We start from the raw sequence: 21,316 nt of genomic DNA on the forward strand, positions 1-21,316 counted from the left end.
GCTCAGCAGCAAATGGGAGCGATAAGGAGCACTGAGTTGATACGGTGTCAGAAAGAGGAGTTTCCCAACCCTCTGTCGCCATCACTCTCTTCTTTCTCTGGTTGTCTGCAGAGGAGGGCACAGATAATATCTTCAGGAAGAGGAATGCACACTCAGCCCTTAGTACTGATAACAACATCATCTTTTGCCACTGAATGGGCTGCAGAAAGGGGAGGGGGGCACATGGAGTACATTAAGAACTCGATGGCAAACACAATATCTGAGGTGCTGTGCACACTTGTAGTAATACCATGAGGCCAAATGAAGGCCAAGGACCACAACTATGTACTTCATATCTATATATCCACTCTATATTGATATCAATCTATAATACTGAATATGCGGCTGGTTGAGGTACAACTTCCAAACATGGCTATCACTCTCAGATTACTTTATCTCTTTTGTATGCTGTCCGTACGCATCCCAGCTCCCACAGCGTACATACTATTGACAGAGTGTTTAGTGATTTAGTGAGCTGAGTAAAGAGGCAGAATAAAGATCTGAAGGCTTCGAGCCATATCAGCAATAAGGGAGGCAACGGCATCTTGAGTATGGGAGCTTTTATTGTTGTTCACTCAACAACTTATCAACATATTTATGCTGACAAGGAATCAAATTACTAGATGTCAGTGATTGTAATGGACCCACGGAGAATTCGAGGCAACTCCGCTCTCAGCAACCTCATTTCCAACAACGGCTAAAACCGCTGTTTGTACACCTATCTCAACAAACCGATATCTGTGTGTGAAGGAATCTGTAGGCAAGGGACTATGATTTTGGCATTGGAAGGCTTCTGGTTTACGTTTGTAGTCCGATTAGTTTTAGTTTTTTAGTGGACTTTGGTTCCAGCGGTCCATATGGATAGCAAAAAAATCTTTGAACCCATCAACTATTGTCTGACAATTACCCTTTTAATTAGCTTTTCAATATATAATGTCAATATTGCACTTACATTTGTCAGATGGCTGTACATGATCCCAAAAGAATGTTAATGTTGTGCTTGTTGAATGTCTAAATAGTTGAGAGAACATATAATGAACCCTTGCAGGAGTTCAGGCAGGAACATAGGTCGTTTTAGTCGTTTGATTATTTATTAACTTTGATGTAACTGTTGCGACTGAACTGGAGAAGACGGCATATTCTGGGTATTAGGAGGCTTTCTATGAAAGGAATACTTTTACGTTTCATCTACAAGTGAGCTCTGGCAGAATTATCTTTAAAGCTCGAGTACTCGCCTTTAGGCCCCAGGAGTACACTAATAGTGTAATAATAATGGGGGTGGCTGTGGCTCAGGAGTGTCCTTTGGCAAAATACTGAACACCTTCTGCGCCATTGTTGTGTGTGTATGGGAGTATTTTATTCATCAATGGTCAGTTCAGTCAGTGGAGAGAGAGCGCATAGGAGTCCAAGATGTCTTATGCTGAAAAGTTTATCGAAACTTGGCCAAAGAGAATAAAAGATTTATCAATACACTTGTCAGGACGTGATGCTGACTCAATTCTGCAGAAGCTGTCCACTCTGGCTCATCTAGAAGTCCTCAGAATAATGCCAGAACTACTCTGTGTCCTGAACTGGTCATTAGTCTACACACAAGGGAATATGTTCACCCTTAGTGGTCTGACATTGTTATCTGACTCTCTAGAGGTTTCTACGTTTCTACTTCTACGTCCTGTCCTCTGACCTCAGTTACCGTAGAAGTAATGATCAGATTGCCGCCTGCTTTCCTAAACACAAACATACAGCTGCTCTATATCTCAAGGTGAAGATGTGAAAACTTTCTCTACAGGACCCTCAAGACATATGCCTGACCCTGTGTAACCCTATACGTGGCATGTAAGAACAGAAATGTCCCTCACAACTGTTCTGGATTGATGAGCAGTTGACCTTGCAGGCTTACCATTTTATTTAATACTTGTTTGCTGTGTGACTGCCATTATAACAAGCCCTCTAATGGAAAAATGAATGTCAGGAAGATATGAAGATTTTCACACTGCAGGTGTAAAAGGCAACAGGGAAGATGACATCAACGCAGACACTGTCAGAGCAGGTTGAATTGAAGGGCAGAGTCAGGCCAAAATGATGCACTCTTTGTGGATGGGACTACTCGACATCTAAACCTTTTGTTTTTGACGCAACACCAATTTCCGTGATAGTATGCGAGTTCTTTATTTGTCTGGCTCACCATTCATTATCAAGGATAGAAGGTACAGACAGATGGCAGGCTAAATTACAGCTCATCATTTAACTATATCAGAGTGGCAGCTACCGTGCACGGTCTCTAGTTAATGTGTTAAATGTCATATTTTGTCTGGGTGGCTAATGTTTGATAGAAAGGACAAGGAAAATTACTGTTTTTGTGTACCTGTTTTCACAGTGTAGTTTGAAAATGGATTGCTTGTCCTTCAGGCATCAATAAGAGGAAGTCTAATTAGATCAGTGTATGCAAAATATGATGCTGATCCAACACCACCCACCCCTATGCTTACATAAAATATAGTTTTTCTTAATGATGACAAATCTCAACAAGGACACAAACCAACAATGAATGCATCTACCCAATCAAAGCCTGATACGTATTCCTCTGTGCCATAGTTACAGAGGAAACTGTTAAAACATGCGTTTTCTTTCAAAATGAATCTGTGTGAGCTGTTACATCGGCTTAGGGCTGAGTGCTACTGCCAGAGTAGTCGTAAAATATTGAAAAATGGACTAACACTTTATTGCTTTTGGGTTTTTCATGGGATTTGTCCACAAATATAGAAACAAACCAACCTCATCCTTTAAGCTCACAGTTTTTTATCGGTGCTTCAATTGTGGTAAAAATTCATCCAATTTCAATGAGACTTCCAGCTTGAATGATGGAGCCTACAGTCAGAAACGTTTTGTTTGCTTAAACCTCTGGGGTCACAGAGGATTACAAAAGCAATTGATGGGACACAGAGGGCTAACAGTGAGTTTGTAGGTGGCTGGGACTTGGTATTCTAAGGCAAACAGTTGAATATTTTACAGTATTGTATCATTGTGTTTCTTTACGGTTTGATGGTTTTCAGGGACTCAGGAGAGATGAAAAACAAAGCATGTTTCCTCTTCACCTCTCAAGAAATGCCACCAGAAAGCAAAAAGCTATTATAATGTAAATCCAATAATTACATAACTTCTCCTGTTCACATCATTCACTCTAGTTTACATTACGCTGTTTGTTTGTGAGCCTCTGGGAATATCTTTATTGTGTGCTACCAAACAGCGAGCAATGTGAATTCCTGTGTTTGGGATTGCACCAATCTTGGTGATGATGTTTTTCGGGGATTCTGGTCTTGCCAGAGATATCAGGGCCAAGACTGCCTGATCATTGTTCACAGTCGAATTAGCAATCTCAGATATTTGCATATGAATGCAAATGCATTTTCTTTTATCTACATTTCCGTCAGTTTGAGATTGCAGTTTGGCCGATCTTTTGCTTTCCACACTGTTCCACCAAAACATGCTCAAATGTGATTTGTCAATAATAGTCAGAGTACAAGTCTGCAGATACCAGAACATTTCTGATACCAAAATCTTTTACCTTGCCTATAGATTCTGTATGCATATTCAGATATGTGTTTGTACAGGTTATGATTACACTATTTAAGGCTCTAGTTTGTTATCTTTTTAAAAATGATTGCATTCTTGTTCCTTAATGTGAATATTATCATTCCATAAACTGAGTTTAGTACCAGAGTTTGTTTCATACAGTATAAATAGAGGACAATACAAAGTTTATTTTAAGCGCTTTGAGTGACAAACAGACCGTGTCAATGATAATTTGTTTACCAGACAGACTTTTAATGGTTCTCCATGAGTTTTTATACTGAACATTTAACACGGCAACACATCAGTAGTTTGAATAGGTGATAAAGTCACCGGAGGACGTGTTAAGTGCCCACATTACTGTATGTGATGGACAGCATGTGCGAACAAACTGCGTGTATGAAATCGAGATTACTCCTGAGGCCTGCTGCTGTAACAACCGTTCGATTTTCTGGTTAAAAAAGCTGATGAAAAATACTCAAAACGTGTTTCCAGTTCTCTAATTAATGGCACTGCTCTCACATACTCTTAAAGAAAACGGGGAAAAGGTGACTAATCGAATTTTGTAGAGATGAACTCACATTTACAGCTGAGAAGCTCATTGCAGCACCACAAAATAAAACTCCTTTGGGTGTAAAAGCTGCAACAACAAACAGCTTGAATCAGCAAATGAGACCATTTAAACGTCTGATTCATTGCACATGGGGCTTCTCATGTGCTGAATATTCACACATTTACAAAATAGCCAAGGGCACAGAGTCTCGGTTTCTGTTGCATGGAAAGTGGTAATAGTGATTGACGAATATTTATTTGATGTAAGAAAAGCAATCGTCTTGGCAATGTCTTTGTTTTAAAATGTGTGATTTGGGTCTTTAAAATTAAATTAAATGATGCCTGAGGTGAATTCAGGCAAATTCACTTCAGGCATCATTTAATTTAAGCCTGCTGGCTCCTTCAACATGCAGGTCAGAGGTCAGACAGCCTCAGTTGACCATCTGGGCCGCCTTATTGTTCAAGGACACTCGGTGTGCTCTGGATGTTTGATCAGTGGGATGGATGCACAAGTAAAATGAGTAATTACCTCACTTTGTGGAGTGATATTAAAGGGACAGTTTGGGTATTTTAAAGTGGGGTTGTACTCGCAGAGTTGGTGTTTTTTCCTACAGTAGATGGCAGTCAGTGCACCTCTAGTTTGGAGAGGCTGAGGTTGATTTTCTTGAGGTATGCTTCTCCAAACTGGGGGCACACTGACCACATTTACTGGTAATACATTGACTATAATGCAACCAAACAAACCCTAACCTTTTTAAGTTATAGAATAATAGATTCATTTCTTTATATACTGGTGTTTTAGTAGTTGGGGATGATATATTTCTACCTTGTGTGAAAAATAAAGACATGAATGTTGAACTCCAGTCTGAAATATGACAATTTAAGGTTCCTACAATCATTACAATACATCTTTAGTGTTCACTTGTTATTTTGGCTTTGAAGGTCCAGCGTGTAGAATTTAGTGGCATCTAGTGGTGAAGTTTTAGATTGCAAGCAACTGAAAACCCCTCACCTCTCCCTCTCAGTTCTAGCAAGGAAGGAGAAACTACATGACAGGTCGTTTGTAGAGTCAGTGTTTGTTTTTGTCCCTTATTGGCTGCTGTAGAAACATCATGATTCAAAATGGTGGACTCCGTGGAAGAGGACCCACTCCCTCTGTAGACATGAGGCTCATTGTGAGGTAACAAAAACACAACAATTCATATTTTCAGGTGATTATACACTGATGAAAACATAGTTCTGAATATGATATTCCATTTTTCTCAATAGGTCCTCCTAAATGTTACACACTGGACCTTTAATCAAACGCTTGAAATGTGAAATATTACTTTGAATATCAGTTCTGTGTTTTATTCGCTCTAATCGTGATATACTGCATAGATAACTGTGGTTATAGTTCACAGAAGTAGAGATTTTATTTAAATAACGTGCTGCTTGTTGGATTACTATTATGCCGATATGTAAAGGATCCATTAATGATTCAGGATGGCGTGTTAACATTTCCTGCCAGGTCTCAGCCTTTTCCCAAAAAAGTGATTCTCCCATAACCCCTCACATTTCCAACGCACTTCTTCCACGCCACAACAGGAGGAATCCTGCAACGTTTCCGTGAAGATGAACTGTGTTGTGAGCGGGAGTGAGCGTCACCTAAATGCTCGTGTCATGTGGTTAACAGTGTCAGTTTAACGAGCGCTCCCATCACGCTGGGTTAGACCCCGTACTGCCGTGTTGCGGTGGCGCGCCCGTTAGAAATAATAAAGCGCTCCGTCTGTGAGCAGCGGCTGCGCGCCGTCGGGTCGGGTACCCTGTGCCAAAAGGACTTCACCTCACCTCCCCAAGAGGAAATAACGGCGGCTCTCCTCTCCGCTCTGCTGCATTTAAGGCAAAACAAAAAAGAGGTTAAGCAGCTGAGGGCGAGGAGCATCAACTAAAGGATACAAGTTTGAAATAAAAGATGTCCAGGACCAGCTGCGGGATGCGGGTAAGTTTCTGTCATGTCTGTGAAGGGGGAAAAAAAAATCTGCGTCGTATGGCGAATAAATATTATTTTTTTTTGTATGTGGAATTTACAAAAACACACCAGAAAAGTTCTGTGGCATTGAGATGATCAGCGCGGTCATATGCGGAGCTCAGCCTCGGTGGGTGAAGTGAGTGGGTTTAAGGGTATGACGCGTGGCTGCTTTCATCCAGGCGGGTTTGTTTAGGTGACCATGGACTCCCAAACATCCGGTCAACTTCTCAGCCTCAGCATACTTAACTAGAAGCATCCTGTTTTTTTTTGTTTTTTATTTTTTATTTTGTGATGCTGCTTTTTGGTTATCAAGGATGAATGTGGGGGTGGTGGTGATGCAAAGACAGTTTGGATGAAGATGAGGGAGATGATGATGAATGTGATGGTACTTAACCTGTTGCAACTGACCAGTGTTTAAAAAAATTAAAAAATTAAAAATCAGGCAACAGTCCAACAAAAGTGCAGTGAGGACATTTTGGACATTTTGCACCCAGCATGCACATTTCATATAAAATGACACAACAGCATTCACATTTTTTTTTTGCATATTGACATCTTCATTTGTCAGTAAATGCTGAACACGTGTGGGGTTTTTTTAAATGAAAAAAGTGACTGATGCTCGAGTAAGGCGAGCTGCTTTAAATGCAGTGGTGTTTGAAAATGCATTTATTCATAATCCAGCAGCACGGGCAACACCGGCTTGATAGGAATACACAGGATTGGGTGTAAGAACCAATAATGGAGCTCGAACTACAATCAGAGAAGGCTGTTATAGAAACAAGACATCATTGTTTGAGCTCTTCTTCTTCCCCTTCCTCCTCCTCCTCCTCCTCCTCCTGCAGCCGGTGGGGTATGTGTGTGAGGCTCCGAGTACCTGAGAGTCAGCGAGAGGCTCCTCTCCTCCTGCAGGCTTTGGCAGTGCCTCTCCTTTTGAAAGCTCATTTCCCATGCCTTTCATGCCTGCAGTTTAAAACCCCCTTTGATGTTTTCTCGCGCCGAACCCCGCGCATTGAAACCACTCTCGAGTATGTTAATGTTCTCTGATTGACTTATGAATCTTTTAATTAACCCACTTGTATGCGCACCGCAGCATTGTCCTCTGTGAAATGCCATCAGGGGGAAAACGAAAAGCCACGACAGAATGACATGCTGTCAGTGTGGGGGATTTCAAAGTCAATGGCAGTTTGCGCTTAAATGATCACCGGTTTGATATTGTCTGCGAGTTATTTTCTGTGAGAAACCCTCCTAAAAGTAGTGCTTTATACACTGGTGGATCTGGCGATTAAGACTTCAGCTACACTATGCAATATTAATGACTTTGGAAGATATCAAAGGATGAACCTCAGAGATGCAATAGCCTGAAGTAAGCCTACATTAATAATGTGCTTAATTCCATCAACGATTCCAGTGTTTCTTTACTGCTTTCATGTTGAGCCTTGTGCCCAATTCAAAGCTTTTTAATTATTCCATACATTTTCATTTTCTCACCATTTGCATTACTCTGATGTGTCTGTTTTTCTTCTTCTTCTTCTTCCAAGTATTGTTTCCTCTCTTTCCAAAGCTCAGCCGCCGCCGCCGCAGATTTTCACACAGGAAAACATCATCTCCTCACATTTTTTTTCTGAAAAATCACAGACATAACACAACTTACTGCACCCGTGCATGTACTATATGTGGAAGATGCATGGTATGTGATCAGTCATGTGATTACCACTAACAGTCAGTAGGTGGCAAAATGCTCTCAGGGATAAGAGGAGATCTATCACCGGCGCTGTGTGACATTCTGAAGGGCAGCACGCTTTGCAAGTCAGAGCCGCTCAGCTGAGTTTCAAAGACATCGCTGTTGCTTCTCTGTCTCATCCCATTTTAAGTCTACTGAGGATGAAACTCAGGCCTCCTTTAGAAAAACAGATTCAACCTTATTACAGAGCTAGAATTTACTCCACTGCGCTGTCAGAGAGTATCAGCTTCAAATGACTTTGCTGCGTTTGAGGAATAAGTGTTGAATTCTAATGTGTGCGCGGTGTGCCACATACCAGAGTGCACATTAGGGTTACGCTGATGCTCTGTTTCGAGGGCTGTTGCTGGAGTGTTTCACTGCTGGATTTCCAGCCACTGTGTGTCAACTGGTTGTATGTCATATGGTTAATTACAAAGTTGAGACTTAAGGTCCTCTTACTGCTTAAAGTTGAGTTAAACTTTTGATGAGGAGTCCGAAAAAACACTTAGAAGAATTAGTTTCATGACAACTAGGCAAACGTGAAAGCGTGACATCGTGCAGAGATCCAGAGCAAGTGAGAAACTTTACTTTGTTTGGAAACTGCTGTTTCCGAAAACTGTAAAATTACATTTGGAGTTTGCGCTACTAAAGTATTCCCTAAGTGTCCTGATATATTGTCTAATTTCATGGTCCTGTCGTGTAGAACAGCCCCCAGGCACAATTCGCTTTAATATAACCCTAACCCTTTAATTTTTTATTTTAGTTTCCTCACCTCTCCGATTGACTGACAACTTGTCCAGGGTGTCCCCCTGTGACGATAGAGCCTATGACATAAACTCAGATTCTTAAATTATAAAAGCATTTTATTAATCTTAATAAAGTATAAGTAAGTAAAATATAGGACAAAATAAATATAACTTACAACACACATTCATATATTGAAGTATACACTATATCTGTGTATAAAGTCACACATGTCAGATGCACACTTTTTAATACATATGATATATATGTATCAAATGTATGCTTTTGAACAGAATATTAGGATTTATCTTTAATATAAAAATATAAAATAAAACAGTATTGTGTTAAATCTTTCCTACTGCTATACGGGATTCAATACAAGATGCAGTGGTGTTGCTGTGAAGTGCATTTCTGAATGTACAATCAGGGACACCAGAAGTCCTTCAGAGTTGACTCCTTTCTCACTACATTCTGTGTGACATTTGTGGGTTTTAACCAGGATCAGTTATATCTAATAGTTATTAATAAGAATTCACTAACGACGTGAACACCATCAGACTGTACGTCAAAGCAGCAACCACTCAGGAAACAACACAGAACTAATGAATGAGAAGTGGAAGGAGATGAAGAGGAAGAGACGGCGCCTGGCTGCGGGCGAGACATGAGACCCATGACCAGGTTATTCAGTGGAACACTTAAAAGAACTAAACTGTAAAACAAATCTTGGCTCCAGGGCAGGTTAATCCTGTAATAATATATTTTTTTGCTAATATAATTTTATCAAAAGCGGCAATAACAAAGGAAGCTCTGGATGCATTTGGTGAGTTTAGACTCATAATAAACACTCACATCATGTGGAAGCCTGATAATGGAAAATGATATTACAAAGACACTTCTTTTTCTTAAGTAAACTTTGAATCAATTAAATACATTTTGTGACTTGCAGCTAAGGATTTTAGGACTGGGCGGCATGGTGATGCAGTGGTTAGCACCGATCACAGCAAGAAGGTTCCTGGTTCAGAGTTTGCATGTTCTCCCTGTGTCAACGTAGCTTCTCTCTGGGTACTCCGGTTTACCCCCCTTAGTCCAAAGACATGCACTTAGATTAATTGGTGACTCTGGATTGTCTATAGGTGTTTGTGATGGGTTGTTTGTCTCTATGTGACCTGTAATGATCTGGGAGACTCGTCCACCTCTCGACCTAATCAGCTGGAATAGGCTCCAACCCCTTGCGACACTGAAGATAAGCAGTTACAGAAAATGGATAGATGGACTTTTGGACTTGTTCTTGACTTGAGACACACCTGTCTCGACTTAGGACATGAACTTGTATCTATGACTACATTGCAGAGACTTTGAGGATGATTTTGTTACGCTTGAGTCTGAAAACACTGACAAGAATACAAAATCATTTATTAAAAGTATATTTTTTGGGGGGGCTTTTTTATGCCTTTTAATGGAAAGGGCAGTTGAAGAGAGACAGGAAGCAGAGAAAGGGGGGTTCAAGCCGGGGCCGACTGCTGCCTCCATACACGGGGTGCCTGCACAACCCACTACGCTACCGACCACCCCAACATATGTATCTTTAAAAGTTTTTCAAACAGTAAAACTATCCACTGGAGCCCAGACCAATGATCTTCTTTTAAGGTTAGCAGCTCTTTAGTGAAGGATGATACACGTAGAGACAGAAAGACCTTGGATACGGTTGTGCTTTTTAAAATTCAGAATTAAACAACATCATATACAGTATATAAGCAAACCAAACTCTACAGTGTATAAAGTATCATATCATTCCCCTGACTACCCTCATAATTATTTCCCCCTGCTGTCACTCCTGCATCTTTGCCCTCTGTTTGCCGAAGCCGTCGTGTTAGCACCCAGGCTGTGCACTGAGGCTAACTGTCTGTGAGGGGGTGACAGCTCCTGCCTGCCCCACCGAGAGCCTCCATTCCCTGCTTAACAAATACAGCCGAGCACTCAACATGTTCCCCTCCACACATCTCGAGATGAAGAGGAGGAGCACAGGTGTCAGGAAGTGGAACATTATGGCAGAAAGGGATTGACTACAATTGCTTGTAATGATGAATACATGTTGTAGGCTTTCATTTAACAGTGGTACAGTCGAATGATTTGGAGACATTCCCGCTCCTTGCATACCAGGATGGGGAACCCTGGCGATGTCTGTGCCTTGCTCTGGGGATTGGAACCCTAAACTCTTGACAGTGTTAACACAACCATGGTTGAGCCAAACATTGCTCAGTATATAAGTTGCAGAGGCTAAATTTGTTTCGTTCTATCACTGCAAAAAAAAGTGTAACTTTATATCTAAGATGGGTTTAAGGCTCTACAAGGTGCAAGAAAGAGGTCAGTGACAGCGAAGGAAAATAATGAGCTTTTCAGTGAACACAGACCCTTAGTGGCTTGCTCTAAGTAATGCAACTCCTAACTCTGGATACATTAAGTGTGATTTATACTTCTGCATCTGAATGTTGCTGTAGCTAAGTCTGGGGCGTCTGCGGTGCCGGTATTGCAGACACATGTGGAGACTATGCAGGCTGTTTGGATTCATATTTTCTCCTGTTGCTGATGTTTGTTGAAACAATAATAAGCCATGGCAGCAATGTTAACATGCTAATGATGGTGCTAGATAAAAACACCACCAAATATATTAAAATTCATCCCGAGGGGCATATGAGTGTGTTTACCAGATTTCAAGGCAATTTATTGAATAATTGTTACGATATTTCAGTCTGGACCAATGAACCGACATTGCTCCCCTTGAGCCATGCTGCTAGCACGACTAAAAAGAAAAACAGATGAATCAGGTCTAAGATTGGACTATTAATCAGCTTCTATTGTATTAATTTAATGCACTTTATGAATGAATGAATTTTACTTCTCTAATAAAACATTCCCACTATTCATTAGTAGAATCGATGTCAACTCGTTTCACATTGGCACTGTCAATAGGAAGGACCTACCTAAAACTATTTCATGAGGACAGACATGGCCTTTGATTGTTCCGGCTATTGAAGGACTGAAGGCTTCACAAAAAAATGTTTTATAAAAGCATAATTGAAGTTTATTCTAAACTTCACTTCATCATGTATGAGACTCATTGGAACACTAAAGGCTACAAAGGACGCACTCTGTCCAGCTTCAAGAACGTTTAGAAGGATTTATTTACAGAATATGGCATAAATTAAATATAATATACACAACTATGTTTCCATTAGCCTACAATTAGCATTTTTACCTAAGAATGAAACTTTTATATCTAAAGAAAGTCTGCAATGTTGAACTGTCAAATCAAACTAAACACTGGCTCCAGAGTTCAACATTTCGTCACATTTTCAGGTTGTAGCTACAAGTTGGGAACATTATGTGGACTGCCACGTAAAACTTTGGTTTATCTTCCCCTTCAGCCAACAAACGGTGATGAGTGAGTTCACCATTATCTTGATCAGTTTAACCAACTGAATTATCTATATCATATCTCGAATTTGAATAATTAACCTCGAAATTGATATGGGATGGCCAGAAGTTGCAGTTTTAATCACAATAGTAAGATAAACTTTTATAAAAGTTCCTATATTTATTGTTTATTGGGAAAAATTGACACATTTTACTGTGATGATACTTGTCAAGAATTTAATAACTGTTTCAGTTGAGTACTTGTCCACACCCAAGTGAATACAGACCTAAATTAAATCTTTGAATTTTGGTTATTTGTAATTTCTGTTTCTTGGAAACGTTGACAGAAAAATCAAGATTCATTTGGAAACATTCTGATTCATTAAGATGCTGCTGAACCTCCACCACATTAAAAAAGACATTCCCCTGATATCATAGGCAGCTCATGAATAGTTTGCTCCAGAGTTGACATCTCTGTTGTGGCTGCAGCAACACCTTAATGCAGATGTATACTGACTCTTTAGTGCCACAGACTATTGAGTCAGAGTACTAACCCTGGCAGGTATATTGCTTTTCACACAGTGTGCTAATGTACACTGTAAATTACAAAGGTAATGCAGAGATGAAACAATGTTAGCTACACAGTACGATCCATCAATGTACAATCAGCTCTCTCTAATACATGGAAATTTAGCCCTTAACAGCGATATCACAAATAGGAGCCGTTGTGCTGTTCATCCTGCTATGATATTATCTACTACAAGTGATAGCATAATTAAACACGTATGGCGAGGGAAAGCAGTAAATGAGCAAGATGGACCATGTAATGTGGAGAGTCAGGGAGTGGAGGGGTGGGAAAAGAGAAGACAAGATTATAGAGAAGCCTTTGATGCCGAGTCTGGCTATGGGAATCCTAGTGTGCCTTCAGGGGAAAGCTCCTCTCACACAACATCAATAATGAATGAAAGATATCTTGTTCAGTGGAAGACTGAACTTAACTGGCATACTGATTTGTTACCACGAACCTTATGTAAAAATTGCATCAGTGTGTTTGCTATGCTTCATTAGCCTGATAAGGAGCTGATAACAATGGAGGGTAGGGTGGGGTGGGGTCTCTAGATAATAAAACCAGAAAGAGCTATTTTCCCAAATTCCATTGTTTTGAATGAAGGGTTTATTTGTTTTTTTTTCACAGCAAAGATTACAAGTGTCTATAGAATATTTGAGGTGTATATATATAGAAAGTTCTTGTGTAGGTGTCTGAAACTTTGCTTGAATTGGAATAACGGAGATGTCACTGCTCACCAGAAGCCCGTTATAGGATATATGCAGCATTTGAAGAATTCTACATTTAAATGTAGAAAATACTGCCTGAGAAGGTTCTCAGTTGTCCTCTGCACCTTTGAGAAGAGTCAAATCTGTGGCATCTGTGGCAACTGGACTGTTGTAGATCCATGAAGACGTTTCACCTTGTATCCAAGAGGCTTCAGTTCTGACTGACCGGTGGGGAAACCCAGATATTTAGGTTTGGTGGGATCGTTAACAAGGTCATTGCTTCCACTTGGTTTGGTATTGGTTCGATCCAAGCAGCACCCTCCGTGGCTCTGTGAAGCCAATGTGGAAGTACCAAAAACTGCAGTTCCCCAAACGTCCACTTGAGGCTGGCTACAGAACAAGTCAGTCTCCAAAAGCTAAAAAATGTCCAACTTCACAGCAGAAACAAACACCTGGTACAAAAAACAGTTTTGGTCTCTATAGCCCTGTTCATGACAACTATACTGAGCCTTAAGGCTTAAAGTCATACATACAGTAATTAACAGCATGGCTGCTTTTTTTTGACAGTCGGGTGCCGTCACAGGTGACTTGTTTGAGCACCCAGGCTTCATTCAAACTCAAGCATCCTCCTTCCTTGGACCTCAGATCTGACAGTAATCCATGTTTTTGGCAACTTTTTAGATTAGCCGGTAGGCGGAACAAGCAGGACTGCCAACGTGGTGGCAGCCAACACCACAGATTTTGAGCTTCAGAATGGCTCTTTGGAAACCTGTGTGTGACATCAGGTGTATCCTGTTCATTCTTTATACTGTCAATGGTTTTCCCAATCTGAGCCCTTTAACAGTGAGCCTGATTCAAGTTTTACATGATATAATATGGCATTGTTGACACGTTGATATAATATGTGGACTTTGTTAAGGAAGCTACTATCCAGTCAGCTGGCAGTGTGAAGCTTCTTCCCTCTTAGAGTACAGAGAAGGCAGAGAGCACACAAAGCCTGACAACAGCCAAGTTTCAATTTCGGCCTGTTAACAAGTTGCTCACAGAATTAGCATTAATTAGTGACAGCTGATATGACTGCTGCCGGCAACATTTGTCATTGTAACTGTTGAAAGTGACAGTACCGGCTAAAAGGGATTTCAGGTAACGCTACATGAATGAGTTTTGTACATTGTTAGGGTTCTTAATTCAAAAAATACTGGAGAGATAACAGATTTGTTGCCGTTGGTTGTCAACAAATTCGTATATAATGTCAATCTGTGTCAGAACAGAGTCGATCGCTGGTGCGACCAAATCGTTTTTCACAGTCACACACTCTAAACACTATACACACTATAGAGCCTGACCGTGTCAAAGGAGAACACAGCCTCTGGTGGATAAAACACAGTTCAGTAAAGAAAGGATCAGACTTTGATCTACTTTATCTTAGCCAATACTGATTCATTAATGGACATTCTCTACAATAATGACAAAACAATGGATCCCATCAGGATTATCTTTCATCAGCAGCTCTGACCCTCTGTTCCTATGCAAGCCTGGTGTCTAGGTCCCCCAAATACTCACTAAAGAACTGAATGTGGAGTACTCCGCTGCTAGAAATAGTCCCCAACAACTGCACCATTTCCCCCTGAGTAAACTACAGTATTCATATTTGTGACTTTTTACGTTTCATGTCTTCAGACAGCTTCTTTAGGAATCAATGGACTTTCGGATGAATGCCACAGAAAGGTTAGGGAAGTGGAAAACATGTTGAGAAACTTTAATCCTTTAATTCATTTTTTAATATTTAACCATGGCAGCGATATTCCCATAACCTCAACACTTCACAAAGTGCTTTGCCATCATGTTTTAGGAGCCATGCAGTATGTGGATTTTGTAAGAAAAAAATATATATATTTATCGACAGTGGAAGTTTTCCAGATATGTTCATTATGAACATTTTGCAACTTTGTTGGATGTGTTCAACAAAAATATGTTGATTCTGGCAGCTTTGCTTTTCTTTTAAAACATATTTGCAGCTGAAAAATTTGTAGTATACCAACACAACTTCACATTTTTGCCTCCTCTTGCAGTTTGTTGGAGCTTTTTAACTCACTACAGTAACTCCACCATGAGCCACCTTCATTCATTAGAAAGTGATGATGGTAACAGCAGTGGGGCAGAAACTGAATGTCTGTACTGTGATTGCTGACCCACTTCTGATAGCCTATCTGATCAGTTAAATCCATAAACGTCTTCTGACTGTGCTCTAGTCATTCATCTCTTTTAGTCAACAGATCCAAATGGAGGAAAATGTTCCACAAAGAGTCATGGGTCTGTGCCCAAAGCTTCTTTCTCCATCACCTTCAACAACAACATTGTGCACAGTACAATACTGGCATACTGCGTCTCCATGTCACTCCCTTGTACCCTTTGAACACCATGCAGTGTGTCACAAAGGGTTATTGATTCTTTTAAGCTATTTAACCAGCGGCGGGAACGCAGTGATTTTAATGAATTAATCACATGTTGAAAACCCTTACAAAACTGTCCATAATATGATTATAATTAATATTAAGAGAAGAGGCCAAGCCGATGATAATTCACAGTGATGGCGATGTTCGGTGTGGAAGCGCTGACTCTTTCATCTGCAGCGCTTCCCACCTTATAACTATTTTAACAGGGAGGAGAAGTGGGAATTTTTTTTTCTGCAGCGGAAGTTATCTGAAGGGCATGTTACTCTGTTTTAAATAGTGTTTTCATTTGCAATGCAAATCACTCTCAACTGAATAATCCTCTCGGTTACCTAATACTCTGACATATTCATGCGCTGTAATGTGTCTGTCGCACGCTCGCTGCCGTCTGAGCTTAAAGGTCAAACAGCATTTACACATACTGGTTTTACAGCTTCTCACAGCACTGAGCGAGTGGGAATTCCCCATTCATGGCATTTAATCCTCAACAATGTTGGAAATGAATATATGTACTTTTTCTGGACTGAAGCCAATAATCAGTGCCATGTGAAATTATTATGGCAAATATACTGTGTAATCAAACTACATCATATTATCCGTATTATTCATTAAAGCTAATATCATGAATTTGATATGGGTCATTATTTTCCGATTAAGGTGTGTGGGTATATGCTGATATTATTCTGGTAGTAGGAGCTTTCTTTGGGCGTGTACACAGTGCATTCAGAACATGAGTCTCATTTGAAGTTTTTAATGCAATTTGTGCCTGTTTGTAGTCAGATTCGTACGTTGTACACAAACGAGCTAACAGTTGGAGTAGAGATGCACGTACAAAGCAAATAAAAGCTCACATTTCAGGGACACATCTACTTACTACACTATGAAAGACTTGGACATCGACAGTCAGGTGAGGGAGGCTGTGTCCAGATGGCTGAACACCACTAGTGGTAAACTTTGAAAAAGTCCTATTTCAATGGCTGTATGTACCCAGGGATATTAGTAGAATATTAATTTTCATCATTCATTTCATTTCAATACTTTCCATGTAGACTTAGTCAAGGCCATGCTAGGTCCAAGTATGAACTGCAGCCCAACAGTATAAATATACAGCTACCTTCCATCGTCTGACTTTGTTAAAGTGACTCACAGATCTCACACAAATACACCAAAAATGATCAAAAATAAACTATTGAAATTCAGCTTCTTTCTGCTTTAGTCTCAAGACATGATATGAGCAATCCACTCAGTGTCCTCCACTGGTTTTGAATCATCTTGGCCATGGCATATATGACAGGAAGTGTCAAACGTGGGTTGATTTGCGTCACTTTGCGGGCGATTCATTAAATTTGTGATTTAATGTTCTGACTGACCTGTCAAGCCCAACAAAATCAACATTCTTCCTGAGTAGATCCACTTTTTTTCTACTGTATGTTGAGGTGTGCTAACCCTGTCGTCACCCTTAAATTTAGTGCATTATTTGTTTGCACCTAAAACTGCCTGTATGCTTCTGCAGAACTGCTTGTTAGACCAAATAGATTCGGAAACCTCGCTCCCCCCCTACACCTTTACTTTGTTGGAAGCCAGGATCTGTGTTCAACCATTTTTGTAACTTTCCAAAACTGACAATCTGAAATTTACACCCACTTCATGTCACGATTGGCCAGTTGTGTGGAGGTGGGAATGGAGCCAGGGTTTGAATGTCTCTCATTTTTCATTCTTTACTCAACTATCTGTCACTTTTCATGTGAAGTGCAACACTATGACTGTCGTCTAGTAGAGACTGAGTCTGAAAATGAGCACAGCTAGCCCCACATTTTAATGGGATCTGTTCAGAATGACTATAAATACCCTGGATCTGTGACGAGGTCGTAACCTGCCTTTAACCCCCTGAAATATTCTTCGTTTTCAGGACCAGAAAGAACCAGAGAGTACAAAACAGAGCAACAGATCCTAATGGAGTGTGTGGCTTATTATCGTCACATCATTTGGTACAATAGGCAGTGCTCAGGGTTGCACAGTTAAAGACATTCTCTTGTAAAGTTGGTATATTTCTGTAAGCTGGTTAGTGCACTTACTCCTGGCTCTCCTTGTCGTTGCTGTCTCCACCTGGGTACAGGTGGTGGTTCTCCTTCCACAACAGCTAAGTTGCTGTCAAACTTTCTTAAATGTGGATTTATATTTGACATAATGGTTGAGCAGTAGTTCTAATGGTGAGAAGAGACAAATCTCCATTTTCTCTCTCAATTCTTCACCGCCTTTCTCACCCTGCCTCCGTCTTCCTCTTCTGTTACTTTACTTATTTTGTATTCTCTTACTTTATTTTTACTTCTTTAGTTTATCCCTTTCTGTTCTTGGCTTTTCAACCAATGGTGTTCAAATACTGGATTACTATACTATAGGCGCATATATGTATAATACAGTATGTCATTCATCGCTTTGAGAATCAACTGGCAGAAACCTGAAAAGAAAAGCTAGTATTATGGTTGTTATTGTCTGCGTGTTGCGCTGGGTTTGCAGGCAGAGATTATTTTTAAAACTCTTCTTGGTCTTGTGTTCAAGGATGTCCGAATGTCTGAAGCCGCTGTCAGCATAAAAGCGGCAAAGTCTGGATAAGCTGAAAATCGAATTCAGATGACATAAAAGAGGCAAACATAGTCGAAACCATTTGTTCACTCCATTTTGTGTTAGCTAATATTCATGAACGATTGCTGAACACAAAGCACAGCCGAGGCTGATAGGAATGTCAGTTTTGGAAAGTATTGGACAAAGTAAAATTTTGACTACATTTCAGAAGCATTTTATCTTTTCATCCCGACAGCAATCGATGAATCTAATGCTCTGGGAAAATACAGTCTGGTATCTGTGGCTGTTGCATGCCTGTAATAAGTCCAGGTAATCTTTCATTTGGTCTGAAATCTTGCTAGTTTCTCCAAGGTTACCTAGCCTATCTTTAATGATAGATGAAAACTCGCCAAACTTACTTGGCTTTGTCCTCTGGGAACCACAAATGTCTGAACAAAATTTGGGGGCAATCCATCTAAAAGTTTTTGAAATATTGGACCAAAAAGGCGGACCAACTGACCTTGTCATCCCTAGTTTCGGCATTTCTCATCCAGCTTCATAGACCTCATTGGAACAAAGACACAACAAGAAAGTTGTTTTGCTCTCTCTATGTAAAGATAAATCAGTAATGAATGAAAACACCATCAAATATTAATTTTATTATCTATTTTTCTTACTTTTTCCTCTTCTGATACCTCAGCTCAGCATCTGCTGATGCAAGTACCGACCTGACACCTGGGTTGCCCTAATTTAAAATGCACATGAAATTATGTAGAACCTTTGGAATAAAGTAACATGAGACTGCTGTGGCACTAGAAACCAGGTGATCTGCTGTGGCATGATGGATGACACTGATAGCAGAAACATCGAATTTTATAATGACGTTAATAAAATAATCTCTATTTAATGTTGATCTGGCCAGCAGTCGCATCATAGCTCATCCCTTAGCTGCTTAATAAGGTCAATATCAGCACACATACCGATCCACCCTGTTTTACTCTACCTTTTTCAACCAGCTGACATGTGATCAAACTCACACAGTTATGGCATTGATGCTAGCCTGCCAAAGTAAAAAATAATGAGTGATTCACACCAGCTCTGTCATCTATGACAGTTACTGTAGTAGCTTATTTTATTATTTAATCTCTTACAATTCCCTTCACAGCTGATCTGAAGGCAGCAGGTATTTGTCCCATCTGCATAATTATGTATAACCAGGACTTTTGCCTCAGTGCTTATGTGCAAATCAAACTTGTCGCATTGATGAATTATTCTACAGTTTGATGTACTGGCACATTGAAAACAGTTCACATAAGAAAAAATAATAGAAACTTTGTTGTCTGCTAGTAACCCCCTCAGGATCTTCGGTTCCTGCCAAGCGTCTCCATCCAGTCGAGATTGCTCAGCTGAAAGGATCCGTCTGTAGGATTTAGCGCCACCTAGCGATAGTTGTGGATTGCAACCACCTCCTCTCACCCTGCCGTTCCAAGCATATGGTGGCTGTGAAAATGTGAAATGTCCTCTCTAGAAACATGGTGGTGCCACATGGTGGATCATTCTTTAATATATACTTAGTTATGCATATTATATTCAATTTCAGCCATATTCTGTAAATAGAGCCCCCTAACTTGTACACACTGGACGTTTTATTTTTATAAAAGTGTTCCCAGAAATGTCTTGGTTTATTGGTAACAGTACAACTGCTTTGTGTTGTTTGTAGATGTGTGATGTTGAGTTTATGTGACAATTCATTAACATATCTTAACCAAGATGTTTTTTTTGGGCTAAAACATCTTTAAAGTGGATGAAAGTGGTGAATTTGATTGGCCATGATTGTCACAGCCTCTAACGAGGAACAGAAAGTAGCTGTGTTGGAAATCAGTGTCATAACTGTTCAGCAGTAATATAAATAGAGACAATTAGTAGTTACCTGGATACATATGAAACCAACAGTATGAGCCCTTTAGAAAACATCCTGCCAATGATTTCAGATGATTGGAGAGAAAAAGAAAGTCCTAATGAATTACATGATCTACAACTGATGACAGAAATTGAAAATGTTTTGCATTAACTGACTTGTAACCACTTGGTTCCAGCGGCAGCAGCAGCAGCTTCAGTTCACAATAACACACAAATATTATCAATAGCCAGTACTTAACATAAATGACATTATTTTGGTTTGTAATTTCCAGCTGATGATATTTGCAGTTGCAGCTCGCGGCAGCGCGTACTGTACAGCATGCAGTGTGTTCCTGTGTTTACTGTTGGTGAGTGATGATTCACCTCTCACTGAACCTTCAGAGTTGATGGTTGCCAGAGTGGCTGTTGGCAAATTCGTTGCGCCGCTGTGCCAAGCGTTTGTACCCGTTCGCTGTGTCTGGCAAAAAAGGGGAGGGGAGGGGGCTGATGGGGTGTCCCTGGCACCACGCCGCCCCCCTACCCCCCTGTTCCTCAAAGACCACAATGATAAGAGTGGAGGGGTGGAGTGGGCGGGGTGTGAAAATCCTCTTCACATTCTCAGCTTGTGGAGCCAGAGCCATTCAATATGTTGGTGAAAATCCTCCTCAATGAAGATGAGCAGAGGGAGCACTGTATCGGTGAGCGTCGGCCTGGTATTTAACTGTCACTCAGGGTTATTTATGCCTCACATGCACGACATTCCTGGGGTTATTTTTGGGAAGTTAGCAGAAATGGAGACTGGTTCAAAGCAAGGACATGACTCTGTACTCCACCCTGTCCTCCTCAAGCTTCTCCTTCCTGCTCACCTTCCCTCCCTCTTCCTGTGGGGACACAGCAGGCCGGGCCATGGCCCTGTCAGTTAGTAAGGCCTGTGTAGCTTCAGCATCCTCTGTGACAGCTGATATAGAGCAGTGTGACTGCATGAGAACTAACCGAATGAATTCTCCTTGTTTCAATCACCTTGGTGCTTAAAATGGCCTTCAGTTGCAACTAACTCGTGACAGTGTTTTTGTCACATTT

At 40.5% G+C, this 21,316-nt stretch overlaps 1 protein-coding gene across 2 annotated transcripts in view; it reads left to right on the forward strand.

Annotated features, from left to right (window-relative positions):
- The window catches only part of LOC104931638 (retinoic acid receptor beta), a 171,054-nt gene that overhangs the window by 3,473 nt on the left and 146,265 nt on the right, over window positions 1–21,316 (forward strand). Inside the window, exon 1 of one of the 2 annotated variants that reach the window (XM_027286248.1) lies at window positions 5,922–6,139. The exons of the other annotated variant lie outside the window; for it this stretch is intronic. The gene's annotated coding sequence lies outside the window, so the exon portion shown is untranslated. Of the gene's footprint in view, window positions 1–5,921; window positions 6,140–21,316 lie in introns of those variants that run through there. 2 annotated transcript variants of the gene reach the window in all.

The sequence above is a fragment of the Larimichthys crocea genome, chromosome XIII (assembly GCF_000972845.2).
Source record: "Larimichthys crocea isolate SSNF chromosome XIII, L_crocea_2.0, whole genome shotgun sequence".
In the NCBI taxonomy this organism is placed as follows: Eukaryota; Metazoa; Chordata; class Actinopteri; family Sciaenidae; genus Larimichthys; species Larimichthys crocea.